A 14,425-nucleotide genomic window follows, 5' to 3' on the forward strand; every position below is an offset into this window, starting at 1 on the left:
GTTTACAATTCAAACTTTATACACTGAAATAATACATAATTGAGACTTGCATAATTGGTACTTTGGAAGATTGATGCACAGCAAAAACATCTACTGAAATAAAAGTATTTAGGTAACCAAAAGTGGTTCTTTAGTAGCACTGCTGAGAAAAAAAAAAGCCATTCAGGTACCTTTACTTTTAAGAGTGTAAGGTCATCATGCCCACTGGCAGCTACAGTGGTATAAAGCCCAACATAATTGGGCTGGGGAGTAGGGGTACTGTGTTGTCTGAAGTAATAGAGCACTGTTGAATACCTCTGGGCTGAGTTAGAGAGCCGTGATCCAGAACTAATTATCCAACATCATTGTCTGACCTCATTAATGTTCAGGTGGCCGATTCAATCAAAGCCACACAGCAATATAGTCTAATATCTGGGGTAAAAAAAAAAATAAATAAATAAAAAAAATAAAGGGGAGACTGTTACAGAACAGAAGGACAAGGAGGACAAACTCCTTCCTGATACTCTTGATTTTTAAAGAACTGTTTAATAAGTATCTGTAATTTTAATTATGCAACTACTATCACATGCATTTATGTCTGAAGTACATTTTATATATAAAACTAGTGCATTTTTTAATGTCTATAATACTTTGCAGTTCTATAATAATTAGATATTATACCATAAAATATTGTCAATATTATCCTCCGCTAATTATCACATCAGGGTACTACTTTTTTTGATGTTTTTAGCAAAAGAAAAATTCACACTTCATTTCCCATCTAGACAGATATAAACTATAGACAGATTATATCTGTCTAGTATCATTACGTTTATTTTAATTCTGGATATATGGAGATATTTGGAGTCCGTTATTAGTATAATGACATTCTGGATCATTGACTTCTGTTACAAATCTGATAAAAATCTTGTATTTTTTTTTTTTTTTATATATCTCAGGGGTATGCCATATCGTATTGTATGCAATAATAAAATATAAACTTTTTTTTTTCTTTGGCAATTAATTAAGTTTGGCCGCGATACAGATATTTTGCCAAAGAATGGGCAGAAAAACGAGACCGCCACAAACTAAAGTCACACTGAGCGCAACAGAGAGACGGGGGAGGGATGTAAACAAAAGCTCACCAGAGAAGCGTTTTCAAACAACCTAAGGGGCCAGCTGTTTCAGGTTTGCGGGCCACATCTGGCCTACGGGTCGCCTATTGCCGACCCCTGTTATACCTCTCATGCCTGAGCTTTTATAGGCAGTAAGTTGAGGTGCTGAGTATAAGCAGGTGTCTACTTAATGGCAACCAGCTATGCCTGCTTCAATAATCCCACCCACCAGCCCCTGGGTTCTGTAGACCAAAACAGGTGCTGAAGCTGTTCAGATGGCGTGTCTTCAGCATCCTGGAGAGCAGCCAGCAGTCCGACAGAGATGCAATTCCACATCTCCAGTAATGTCACGACTAAGAGAACTCTTAGAGGAAACATCTGGTGACCCATAATGAGACTCTAAGTGTCGACATGTCAGTAAATACCTCAGATTCTCCACCTCACACTTGATTGCCATGACTTCTGGCTCCACAGTTATCTAACGGCTTTCTGCAGGGCTCAGGTTCCCTGCTGATGTACAGGATGTATTGTTGTTGTACCTCGTGTACCATAGACTTATGGGGAAATGGTGCTGTAAGGATGGTGTCCAAGATATTCCTTGTATGGCTATTGAAGGGATGTCCTGACATTTCAGAATGAACTCAAAGGTCAAGAGTGTTCCTGAAGGTTATTGACTTTACAGTAACATGCTGAGAAAGAAGGAGGAAAAATAGGCCATTTGTAACAATGGCAGATTCCATTCCTGCAAATCTGGTGGAAAAGGACAGGAGAAAAGTAGAATAAAAGAAAGAAAGAAATACGGTTGGTGGTCCCTCCAGTGTTGGGGGAAAAAATGTCTCAATTGGTGTCCATCAACAATTCAAAATTTTGGTAACACTTTGAATGTCTGAATCTCTGTTAGCCTGTACAACCACATCCATAACATATTATAATGCATATTATATATACATAAGGCACTGTAAACATGGCTATACATATTTATAAATGCATAACCCATTATAGCCATTATTATGCACTATGAATTGTGATTATATATTATAAGCTGTGCTAATAACGTACCTTAAAATAGTATATATCTATCATTAATAATCTAGTCGCACAATGAAAGTCTGTGCCTTTACTTGAAGTGCACAAAGACTTGTTATAATAGATCATAAGAGACTATAAGTAATATTATTACTTTTATAAATTTTTAAGACAAGTATAATTCATAAGTGTTTCAAAATAATTAGAGTAATATTGAGGCTGTGTTTATAAGTTGGCGGCTTTTATTTAGTCATAATGAATAAATCTGCAAGCTGTGACTGAGTTTCTTGGTATTGACGTATAATGTTATAAACACAGCTAAAGATGCATTATGGTCACAATTCATAGTGTCTATTAAAGATTTTAATAAATATGCATATCCATGCTTATAATGCCTGATGAATGCATTATAATCTGTTTTAGGTATGTTTATAAAGTCTTATAGAGATGGCATTCATAAAGATTTTTTTTTTTTTTAATAAAGAAGCAAGTGCCACATGTGTGCACGGAGGTGTAAGTAACTCAGGACTGGGAAAGATACATCAGCTGCGTCCTTAAATTTGTTCTAAACACTAAGATTACCTTTCTCTGCTGTATACAAAGGGTCCTTTAAGCTGGAAAAGTCGTACACGATGCAGCCTACTTTGGCTGCAGCCTATCCTTTAAAACACAGCTAATATTTCTGTACTATATTCCCTCCTTGCTCTCATTCGGACCTCCAAACTGTTCCAGAACACGGCAGCAGCATGTCTTCAATCTCTCAGAGTTCAGCAATGTCACTCTTCTACTACATTCTCTACATTCCTCTCCCTGGCTTCTGTAGCTGCCAGGTTTCGAATCTAAAACCCTGACACTGGCCTACAAAGCTAAAAATGGACCAGCTCCTCCCTACCTGATATCAATGGTCAAAACTCAATTTGTACCAAATGCCCTTCAAGCTTCAAGTATGACTTAATTTGACCCACCATCCTTTAAATCTCAGAGAGAAGAGAAGCAGTTTGACATTTCTCTGTCCTGCCATCAAGGTGCTGGAGGAAACTTCCCCTGGGTGCACAAACTGCTCAGTCGCTCTCTGTCTTCAAACACTGAGTAAAGGCCTTTCTCTTTCCAGAGCATTTAATTCAGCACTTATCTTGAACTTTGTATTTAGCAGTGTCTATGTTCGGAGTTGTCATTGGATTCCATAGCTATTCCATAGTCTAATAATTTGAGTAAATGGCTTAGCACTACTATTACTGTAAATCACACTTGAAAGGAACATGTTTTATGATTCTATTTAACTTTATTTTCCACCTGGTAGTTTTGGCATGGGTACCACCCCTTAATTTGTGTAAAATCTTTATAGATTATCTTGTTCTTAAGTACCTTAACCCCCTGTTATGCTCAGGGTTTTAAAAGATTGAAAATATAGGGAAAAAATAGTATTTTGAAAAAAAGTATTTTTTCAGTATTAAACTTCTTCTGCTTGCCTTAATAATGCAATCAACATATATGAAAATGGCTCATCTCACATATTTGCCACCACCCCCTGCAAATACAAAATCTAAAATAAAATTGCAGTATGTTTCAACGTCATGTTAAACTATTGTGTTTTATATGCTGGTCTTTCAAAAGTAATAAAGTAGTGAAACATTTAAAAAGAAAATTAAACTTATTTTTTTATGAAAAACGAGAATTATCATAATTGAAGCATTACCTGTTAGAGGTAAGGAACATCATTGAACTACTATTGCTAGAAAAATTAGCAATGTAGTTAGTAATTAAATATTCACACTGATTGTTCGAATTTTTTGGTGTCAGACATCTTTTTGATAACTAAACATGCACCGGAAACATCTGCAAACTCAAATTAGAGTGATCTTTTTGCAAGAACTGCTACTTCTGCACTGCTTTTATCCCTGCCTCTGAGTCCCGAGTGTCTTCTCATGCATTCATCAGCAGCGAGCAACTGTGGTGAGTAAAGCGGCCATGCGGCAGAGTCCGCCATTTAAACATGGACAAGCCCGAAAGAGTAAGAGAGCACTGGGAAGAATTGTGTCCTGTTTGCGGGTTAATAAAATAATGAAAACTGTTGCATCCATAGAGTATATTAGGGCTGCAACCAATGATTCTTTTGGTAAATGACTAATCTGATAATTATTTTTTCGTTAAGTCAACTTTATTATTTCTGCCATGTCCATTTCCCATCTCTAAATAGGATGGAAACAGCTGAACATAAGATCTAAAAGCCATTTAAATGTCCAAATGTTTAAATGTGGAAATATGAAATCTGTTGTGTTTGAACACTTTTGGAGACCCAGATCAGGTTGACTTTAAACCCTTTCTGTCCCCAGCACTTTGGGTAATGCGATTTTGTTACAAAATAACGACAATTTACTTTGTAGTCAACAAATTTATATAATCAACATTGTCTAACTTTGATGTTTTGACAGTAGCAATTTATTTTGTTTGATATAATAAAAATGCATGTCTGAAATCATGCAATGATTGTATATCTATCATTATTTCCCACTTGATAACTGTTGCTAGTTGATGTTTAGACTTTTGGATATAGAAATAAATAATAACACAGGCTCCATCAGAACTGAAAGGAAAAGAAAAGCTTGCAGAAGAGAATTGGTATGAGGAGCCCGTTTCTGCTCCTGCTCTGCATCAGATACTGCATGCTCCGAGTTCACGCTGCACACACGTCAAACCAAGACAGGACAAAATTCACTCTCAGACAGGGGGAAGTCGAGTGGGTCAAGACCTGCTGGTGCCACAAGCAGAATAGAAGTGAGGAAGCAAACAGGACACATCCTTTATATTCTCTATGAAGTGGGATCAGAGAGAGAGTCTCATACAGTATAAATGAATAACTAAACAAGCATACATTAAAAACAAAGAGGCACATCACACCGCTGACGCAACGAGAAAGCAACATGAAGTGTTGGATGGAAAGGGTGCGCAGCTTTGTGCTGGGAAGCGGGAGCTAATTATAACAATCTAAGAGATGGAAAGGGGGCAGCCTGTCACCAGTGTCGCCAAGGAACCAAAGCACCTCGTGTTCCTCAGACTGATGATTCAGAAGAGTCAGTAAACACCGCTCAGTATAGAAAGAGGTGAACGTTATGGAGACGCAGGGTTTGGTAGAGTGAGTTACAGCCAAAGAAGTACATTTTACATTTTGAGTACAGGATCAGTTCAATTTTATTTATGTAGGTACCATTTTTTGAAAGGTACCTAAATATGGGGCTTTCCAGCATATAATAAGCATTTTAAAATGTGTATATCATTTAAAACTGTGAACCTCAATTATCATATAGATGTGTTACACACACAAAAGGTTTATTTTTTATTTTGTTGATTATGGCTTACAGCCAATAAAAAATTGAAAATTTGAATATTATATAAGACCCATTGGTACATTTGGCAGTGTGGGCAGTGTGCCAAGTCCTGCTAAAAAATGAAATCCACATCTCCATTAAAGTTGTCAGCAGAGGAAAGCATGAAGTGCTGTAAGATTTTCTGGGAAACCACTGCACTGAGTTTGGGCTTTGGAGATGAAATGTCTCTCCAAACCATCACTGACCAGCAATAAATTTTACATTTCATTCGGAAATCAAGGGAGCAGAGTCTGGAGGAAAAGTGGAGAGACACACAGTCCAAACTGCTTGAGGTCTAGTGTGAAGTTTCCACCAATCAGTGACCATTTGTATGTTTCATTTGTATGACATAATAAAAATGCCAAATAAATATCAGAAAATATATAATAAAACTAAAAGGGATAATGGGTGTAGAAACAAGTCGGCGGTCATCATATTATACTTGACTGATTTATATGTACATGCACTTGTATTGATCTTTCTACCAAAGTTTTTATATCGTTCCTATATCTATCTATTCTACCTGTGTACTCATGCATTGTATTTAACTAATTGTGATGTTTTAACCTACTGAATAAGTAAATTTCCTTTGGGATCAATAAAGAATCCATCCATCTATCCATCCATCACATGCCTTGTTTATGGTCTTGCAGGAATTATAAAGACATTGTACAGCCTGTCTGCCATAATGGGCATCCATAATGCGCAAAACCCCCCGGAGATGTGTGGAGAGATTCTCTATTCTCAGTCAAAAGCAGTTTCTGCAGGTTTTTGAGACCCCCTGATGGAGCGCAACTCGGGCTGAATTACTCACAGGCTGAAGCCCAGCTGAAAAGCATTGTACTTTTAAAACGCTTCCCTTAAACGCTGTGAACTCGGCTCTGTCATTTGAATGTATGGCGCTATGCAAATTAAGTATTTGGCCCTAAATTGCTTTAAAGAAATGGATTTTCATTTGTGAGAGGAAAAGGGAGCAATTTCAGTTCCACAGTAACCCCTCACTCTGTTGCTACACATTATTCTCCATTTCAGCCGATCATGCTGTGCATAATTTGGATTTTCGTCAACATCATTTCATTCTCCATAGGTCTGCTGTTTTATTCTCTCCTAGACTGAGAAAATGCCTCTCACTTTCCACTTAGATCTCTCTCCAGCTATTTGGACAGATGCATTTTTAACCTGCGCTTTCATTTCTGAGACACAAGACGTGAGGTCAGGTTTCCAAAGGCCTGAAAATCTTTAATCGGGCTCTATAATACAGTGTGAACTACAAACTTCTTCAGTAAGATGTGAGAAATGCAACATTATCACTTTAATGCACTGAAAAAGTAATGCATGGAACTGTCTTGATTTATATAAATACATTAAAGCATCAGTTAAATATATTGCATAATCACAATTTTATCATTGAATTCTATATGAACATGTGTCTATTCTGTTCAGAGCATTACTTTTTATATTCTGGGCATGATATTCAATGTCTAACGCCTTGAAGTGTTGAGTTATATGACCTTTGTTTTATACTGACTGTGAAAGGCAGAGGAACACTTATTTTTGGGTGAAATTGCAGCTGTCAGGTTTCTTACATACTTTGTCAAAAAAGGCCAACTCTCATGAATACCTACCTTTGCATCATATTCTGATGGGTATTTCAAGTAATGATTTTCAGGAATTCCTCACAAATCCTCTGCAAATTCTTCCATCTTAAAGAGGCACTAAACCCCATGATTTTGCTGACTCCACCCTCAGCTCTATTTAAAAAGAGCAAACAAATGGGAGGGGTAGTTTGGAAGGGGCATTGGGTGATGTATGGGTTTAGGTGCAGTGCAGGAGGGAGAGCTGATTGGCTGAGCTGCAGCAGCAGCAGCAGCAGCGTGCCCTGAAAGCAGTGAGACGCAGATAATTGGACGCCAGCAAGGGGGCGGTGTTATTGATTACCTGTTTGATTTGCATATCGTGATGTGTCTGTGTACCATGTCTCTGCATACACAGACACAACAACAAAGCCTATAACAGAGTTGAACCTGAGAGGGTGCTGCAGAGGCTGAAATTACTACAATAAAAGCATTTTTTAAAGGTTAGGAAATGTTTATAAAAATGTTAAGCAGGACTGGTATGTTTCATTATTTCAAAGGAACACATTTCAGTTATAAATGGACAAAAAATATGATTTGGGGTTTAGTGGCTCTTTCATTAAATTCAATTCAATTCAATTCAATTCAATCTAAGAACCACTATAGAACCTGCTGTCTATATAATCAGCTGAGGAAAAGCTAAAGCTGTCTAAAATATTTTTAGATAATTAAAATCCATATTTAAAACAGAACAACACTATCAGTGCAGTGCCCTACTGTGCAGGTTGCCATAAAAAGGGGGCAAAATAAAAATAAAGTGATTAAGCTTGGTAAATATTGTTTCTTAAATAATAAATAGTCAGAAGAATTAAAAATCATCACAAAGTCATTTTTTGTTTAAATTTTGAGGATCAAAACGCAGCATATTTTGATAATTACCTCTATAAATGTGTGTAAATGTGCGAAACGTGACAGAAGCCAATCTGGCGCTTCATATGCTCAGCATGATATCATTTCCCATTATTAACCAGATCTGTTTGGTTTATTTGGTTTCTTAAAAAGACAGCATGGAAGACATAGCAAAAATTCCACCCCACATCAAACAAAACTGTACAAAATGTAACAGTGTTATTATTCAGAGTAAATCTTATATAATCTATTTTTACACAGTGTTTGAGTCAAATTTAAGCAATTTTGCACAGTCAATAAAAATAAGAATTAGAACACAGTCCTAGGGTGAAGTACAGATCCTTACCTTGTGTAGCCCATCTAATAACACTATAATACTCATAATCCTTTAAATAGGCAGAAGAATTAAAAATCTTAAGTCATTTTTTGTGTAAATTTTAAGGATCAAAATGCACCGTATTTTGATAATGACCTCTATGAATGTGTGTAAATGTGCAAAACGTGTCAGAAGCCAATCAGACGCTTCATATGCTCGGCATGACTCCGCCAGCGATCCGCCACCTCGTGAATTCATCAAATTTTATTGCATCACTTAAGAGCCTTAATTGCTCCATAAAGGACATATACGGCACTTCTTATCCGGACAGCACTCAGCAACCGCATTAGCCTCTGCGCCCGTCTCACTCTTCTCCATTTTGTCCCCTCAGGCCTTCCCAGACCTCTGATCCCTAATGGCCTTTCCACATCTCTGACATCCTCATGAGGGAAATTATAAGACTCCCCAACCTACCGGCACCAGAGCACCACTTAACATAGCTCAATAAAGACTGCCCAGCTCACAGCGCTCAGTCCTCAGGGTGGACTGTATTACAAAGCAAGGTGTAATACCTCTGACTTACAGGTAACTTTGGAACTCAACACCTTATACCTCATACTTATCAATGTTATACTGAGGACTCATGTTCAAACAGGACATGTCAGATTAATAGAGCCCATTAATCAAAACGCAGAACAAGAGCCACATCACTCTTCGCTTCTAGCTGAGAATAGGTGATTAGCAAGAGCGTCTTTTTTTAACGGGAATTCAAAGAACCATTCTGATGCTTAAACAGTTATTTGCATTGGTAGAAAATGTGTAAGTCTGTAGATAGTTTTATACATCATTAAAATGGGTCCACTACTTTTACAAGTTAAATACTAAATACCATATTTTACTGCAATATCAAACTGTTTTGTCTGAGTGGGCAAAAAATCATCCAGATGTTCAATCTGATAAGGCTTTTCTATACAGTCAGTGCTGTCAGAGTAAACAACTTTAAAACCACCCAAAAAAAAAATAATAATAATATAAAGAATAATACTCAAAATGTCTGTTACCCAACTATTTTTCTGCACCCCAACCAATATTACTTACTTACTTACAATTACACTTATATAGCGCCTTTCTGCCACTAAAGGACGCTTACAAAATACATTACACACAGACTCAACACACACTGGTAAGAAGTGGCAGCCAATCGTACGTGCACAGCATACTCTCAACCGGAAACAACCATCCACCGGGAGGACTGCATCGGGCAATGAGGTGTTAACCCAGCACAGAGTGCCAACCCATATATGGGCATAGAATCACACAGACATTCGCGCATAAATTTCTGTGCAATTTAGAATATTCAATTTACCTGATCTCCATGTTATTTTGGCTGCGGGAGGAAACCGGAGTCCCCCAAGGAAACCCACACAGACATGGCAAGAACATGGAAACTGCACACATACAGGGACTTGAACCCAGGACCCCAGTTCTGGGAGGAGAACATGGTAATCTATTTTCACTGTGCTGCCCTTATATTATTCATGTCCTAACTAACTGGCATACTGGCACAGCTTGGGTCTTTAATCTTATTAGAATTGTGCAATAAAGACTCTTGGTAACTGATCTGAAACGTATCTTAAAAAACAAGATCAACCAAGTTAACACGATTTTGGAAAGACAAAGAAAGAAAGACCAATCAGCACTCTATATGAGTTGCAGACATCAGGGAGCTGCTATCAATTGGGGGAAATCCTGTAAGTTGCTGGAGATACAGGATAGCTTGAATTATCGACTGACACTAATCAGATCTTTGTTCTTTCGTACAAAATAATACTTAACATTTTAGTATTTGCATGGTGGTATATACTCTGATTGATGGTGTGCACAGTAGAATTTTTTTTTTTTTTTTGCTGTGTGGCCCAGAGAAGTTGCTTTTTATTTTCCCATCTGATCAATTATTCCTTTCTTCACTGAGACTTAGTCCAGCAATAAGCTGAGCTAAAGGTGTTGCCATGTGGGTCAGCCAGACCCTTTCTTTTTATATATATATATATATATATATATATATATATATATATATATATATATATATATATATATATATATATTTTTTTTTTTTTTTATACAGTTTTTAGCTCATTTATTTCCCTTAAAGTGTTCTGGATTTTGTACAATTTCTGGTTATTGACTAGATATTTTTATGATCTTTATATGGGTTCTTTTACCTCTTAAAAAGGCAGCACCTCAGACATAGCCAAAAAAAAAAACATATCAAATAAAACTGCATAACATGTAATAGTGTGATCATTCAATTTTTCAAATCTTATAGTGTATTGTGACATAGTGTTTGGGTCAAATTTAAGCAACTATGCTGAACACAAAAGGCCTACATGAGAACAATGCACAGTCAATAAGAATAAGAAATACAGAATGCATTTGTAGTGTGAAGTACAGAACATTACCTTGTGTAACCCAATTATCTGCACACTGGGTCCTAACCTCAGAGTTTAACCGCCGTTCAGATGTCTTACATTGTGTCTCTAAATTACGCCAAATTAAATCATCTTAATTATTAAGCTGCCTGTGATGTCGCCGGAGCTGTTTAATGTTAGAAAGATCTGACCCAATTTCACTTTCAATCATTTTTGGCTTTTACCCAAAAGTAAATGAAGTGCCATGCTTGAATTGTTCTGCGTCAGGATGCTTCTTTTTCTTGCTTCAGTGTCATAATGGGAACAATTTGACAGGAATAGGTTAGCGATTCACGAATTGCAAGTACTGCATTTTAAATGTAATCAGTCAGCATTTACTGAGTAATGTGGCATGTCCCTCACACTCGCTCTCGCTCTTTTCTCAGCCTCTGTTTTCCGCAGAGAGTACAGCGTGAATATCAACGTCTGTTCTCATCAAAAGAGGATGTTGACATGCGTCAGGCGAACAGTCGCGTCGACTCTGACAGAATGTTAAACGCTCGCCTTCCGACGAGCTGTCTGGGATTTTTATTTTTATATGTTTCTGCATTTTTCTGCCTTTTCATCATCACAGTCCTGTAATTAGAGGAGAAGTCCCACTGCTGCAGTTTCTGAAGCTCTCCCAGATTAAAGAATGCTTTGTGTTCAAAAGAAACCCCTGAATTGCACATCCAAAAAATCTGAGAAAAAGGGAGAGAATGTAACAATCTGGACAAGTGCTACGCAAGAAAATGCAATCCTCTGTTTAAAACTTTTTGTTGCTTTTATGGAGAGCAGAATCAAACTGTACAGTCATTTAAATTACTTGTGTGTGGCGTAGTCGGCCAGGAAGAAGAAGAAAAAAAAATTGAAAGGAAGCAGGAAAAAGTGAGATCTCATTTACTTTACATGAAATCATTTTTTTCTTTACCAACCAGGGTTTTAGTAAATATTTTAATTAGTTTTTCCTCTCCAGCCTTCGCAGAAAATCAAGCCCCAGATACCAAGCTGTAGACCAGAAGGTCACAAACTGTCGAGTCCTTAAAAATACACTTTATGGACCTGCACACTATTGTTATCACTTCGCCTCTGTATATAAACAAAACTCAGTAAATTTTAATAAAACTATTAATGTGTGATTAAGAGAAGACTTTTAACTTTAATAGAAGGGTTGGTTTCCCTGACATATATTAAGCCCTAGTTCTGGACTACACACCATTGTGAATGGAGCAGTGGTGTGCAGTGAATATAGTGGGTACCCCTTCTGCAGCCGTACGACAGCCAAGGCTCCGAACTCGGAGTGAAAATCATGAATCTGATTGATTACTTTGCTAACAGACTCATTACGACACTCTTCTCAAAATCAGGAGAAGGGTCCAGGTAGACACGTAAGCAGAAGCCATTTTAAAAAGGTTTGATTGGTTAAAACCGCTGTCAGTCAGATAAGAGTCCTGTAGCAACTGAAAAACACAGACTAATGCTTTGAATTAGTTGCTGTTTGTTATTTTAGTTAATTTATAAAATAAATCCATACACTTACAATAACTATAATATATATTTCCTGATTAAAAATTATGTAAATTTTTACATGCACTTATTGTCACCCCTTCTCTGAAGGGTTAGAAGGGCCTGACTGCACACCACTGGAATGGAGACTGGAGTCTTGGACTAAGCAGAATCCTTTTTGAGAACAGTTCGAGAATTATAACAACATTTTTAACATACTGCCTTCATTTTCACAGGTTCAAAAGTTATTGGTAAAATAAAATAAATTGATAAGCAGTGTTATTGTCAGGTCTGGCATGTTTTGTCTTTATATTTAAGCACCTAAATCATTAAAAAAAAAAAAAAAGTTCCAAAATGTACTGGCAGAGAATTTGAGGCTCACATACATACATACATACATACAGTAGTAGACGTCAAAAGTTTGGACACAAAATCGCATTTATTGTTTGTTATTTATTTGCATTATTTACTACATTGTAGATTAATACTGATGACTTAAAGGTATGAAGGAACACATATGCAGTATTAGGTAGACAAAAAATGATTGGCCAACACAAACTAAAAAAAAAACAGTTTGGGACGAGTTGAAGCACAGAGTGAAGAAAAAGCGGTTAACAAGGGCTCAGTACCTCTAGAACTCCATTAAGAGAGCCTTAAGGAGAACCTTTCCAGGTTTTACTTTTTTGAAGCCAACTGAGAGAAGAATACCAAGAGTGGGCAAAGTTGGCTACTAAACAATCTAAAAGTATAAAATATTTATGTCTTGTTCAACACTCTTTTTTGTATACTTCATAAATGCAGATGAGTTCCTTCATATATTTCATGTCTTCAGTATTAATCTACAATGTAAAATTGATAAAAATTGAGAAAAACATTAAATGAGAAAGGATGTGTCCAAACTGTCCTTAAATATGGCTTTTTCCTACAGTTTGCACAGAATCATCTACTATCTGGGTAGACAGTAGAACATACAGATATTTCTCTGATTCTGATGTTTTTTTGTATTTTTTCTTTCAGAAAGCCTAATGCTCATTTCCATGCTAGATGTGTAAACATTTCAATTTGGCTATTCAAACACAATCTACTGCACTCTCGCTATTCACTAAAATAATGATATCCCAAGAAGAAGAGAGACCAAAAAAAAAAAAAAAAACAGGACACAAACTTATGCAGTGAACACACACTTACTGCCATGCTTTTTACCAAGAGAAGAAGAAAAATAACAATAAAAAAATAGATGTGGAGTGATTGCTGCTCTTCCCAAAGCAGAGGTAAGGAGTGGGTGAGATTTTATCCTGCTATTAAATACACGCTTTTGTGTCGAGTGGACAAAGCCCTGCTTGTAGCTGTGGGGAGAAAAAGCATCAAAAGCTATGTGCTCATGATGAAGCAATGGCTCTTTCAGCTTCCTTCAATGAGTTGGCAGCCGTCTGAGGAATCAGCATATAGGACAATAGACAGCAGAGGAGGGAGCCCAGGGCACAGACGGAGAACACAGGCGAAAGACAAGAAACCCAAACCACATATAAGCGTCTCCTGGACCTGGAGCACACTGACTGAGAGGAGCGGGGAAGACGAGAAGCATGAAAATGAGTTAGGAGGCGCCAAAAAAACAAAGAGAGAGAAAAAGAAACAACCATTAGAGCTAACCTTGCCTCCGCATGGCCTTGGGCTAATCATTTAGACACTAATACTAGGATGAATAAGGAACACATTAGAAACTGTGTTACTGTGATCAGGTGATAATTCCAGAATAATACCCCCCATCAGAGCGTCCTCTCAAGTTACCACTAGTGGAGTCGACCGATTAATCACAAAAATATTCTGTAATTAATCACAATCAATCACACTTTTTTTTCTAAAGAATTAAACTTTTTATAATGGAAATTTAAATGACATCAAAAGAATAAATGTAAGATTGGAAAAAATGAATTATATTATATAAATATATAAATGTATTAGTTGTATCAATATATTAAAAAAAAAAAAAATCTAATTAATTGCACCAATGTTCTGCATATTTCCTTGCTGGGGGAGTAAAAAAAGAATGAAAAGAATGATGTTATTTTAACTTATCACAAAATAATCACACTTCTTTCTTTAAGACTGAAGCGTTTAATAATGGATATTTATATAATCAATACAAACATGTTCTGTGATTAATCAAATTTAACCACACTTTTTTTTT

The sequence above is a fragment of the Astyanax mexicanus genome, chromosome 15, assembly GCF_023375975.1.
Source record: "Astyanax mexicanus isolate ESR-SI-001 chromosome 15, AstMex3_surface, whole genome shotgun sequence".
In the NCBI taxonomy this organism is placed as follows: domain Eukaryota; kingdom Metazoa; phylum Chordata; class Actinopteri; order Characiformes; family Acestrorhamphidae; genus Astyanax; species Astyanax mexicanus.